This window comes from Centroberyx gerrardi, chromosome 2 (assembly GCF_048128805.1).
Source record: "Centroberyx gerrardi isolate f3 chromosome 2, fCenGer3.hap1.cur.20231027, whole genome shotgun sequence".
Lineage (NCBI taxonomy): Eukaryota > Metazoa > Chordata > Actinopteri > Beryciformes > Berycidae > Centroberyx > Centroberyx gerrardi.
Window position 1 is genome coordinate 2,589,308 of NC_135998.1, and position 1,655 is coordinate 2,590,962.

Genomic DNA, 1,655 nt, shown 5'->3' on the forward strand with positions numbered 1-1,655 from the left:
ACATTGAAGTTTGGCTAAAATTAGTTGACTGTTAAATTGACTTATACGTGGCATATTTAGTCAATTTAACAGTCAACTAATTTAGCTAAACCATTTTTGTTTCTCACCTTTTCAAATATTCAACGAGGTCTCCACAGCTTCGGGAGATGGCGGTTGAAGAGGAGATGACTGGGCGGAGTCTAGGTTTTGCATAAAGTTAATGTCAGTTAGTTACAGTTGTCAACACTGTTATTCTAACACATTTTTGGACATCATCAAGTTTTGCTTTAAGCAGCATGCTCCCTGCAGAGAGTATCAGCACATAATTTCTCATAGTTAAAAGTTCATATGCTCATTATTACAATAAACAAAAACAAAAATATATGTATAACAATCTCATGCATTTCAACAGAAGCAGCCCTGCAGCAAGGCCAACTTTTATGAGGTGAATCATGTTCAATTTATTTGAGTATAAGAAAAGGTGTTGTTTCAAGCCACCAAACAGCTGACAAATGATCAGCTATTTTGCAGAAATGGCCAGCAAGGTTTAATTCTACTTATGTTTAATCATGTCATCTTGCTGAAGGTGCCAACCGGCACATGAAATCACTTTACAAATCACGTTTCTCTACCTGGGTCCACTACCAGCAATGTAAGAGGCAAACTGGCTCCTATCTAGACTCAAAACACACGTTAAGATATTTAAAAAGATTAAGTTAATTAGCACTGGTGAGCCACTTAGCATGGTGTCTCCTAATCATCACTGAACACCCGGGAGGTTGTCAGACATCAGAAACAGAACAGAGTTTGTCAATAATTGTTTATGCAATGCATCTTGCTTGTTCTTTTATATGAATTTTATCTTTTTATCTGTCTCTTATCTGCCTTTTATTGGTGTAAAGCACTTTGAGCTGCATGTTGTGTATGAAAGGTACTATACAAATAAAGGTTATTATTAGTGTGCTTGCTTCAGCAAGCAAACTATTGTTATTCTCCTTACTTATTATTAGTGTGCTTGCTTCAGCAAGCAAATTATTGTTATCCATCTTACTTATTAGTGTGCTTGCTTCAGCAAGCAAACTATTTAGTGTGCTTGCTTCAGCAAGCAAACTATTGTTATCCGTCTTACTTATTATTATTTTTCAATATCTTCAACTTCTTTTTATTCTTCCGGACACTTTTTTAAACTTTAATGCGGCTTGAACCGTTTGAGCTATCGATGCGGTTCCAACTCTCAAACGTTCAGCATGTTCGGGAATAGCGTGCTATTACTTTTCTAAGCGTTCCGATGTTTAGTTTTTCCGCTATTTACGTTTAAACGGGAATTTTTTCCCAATAGAAATGAATGGTGGAATGTTCAGCTTGCTAGAGTGTGTGATGTCATCCCCACTCTAGCTACTCTTCAGACTTCAGATGCTGTGATTTTTAACTAAATATTCAAATTTCTTAAACTGTCATGACTCCCACAATTTTCACACTATATACACGTTACACTAGGGTAATACGGTAATACGGTATCCCGGGGTATTTGAAAATAGCAACGGTGTCCGTTTCATTACCGTCATAAAAAAATTTCTGGCAGAAGAAGAGGAGAGAGATGCCCAACCTGCACCCCCGAAAAAAAAGATAACTTTGGGCAGTCTCTTGCAAAAAAAAGCTGATGCGGCGGGCGCGGC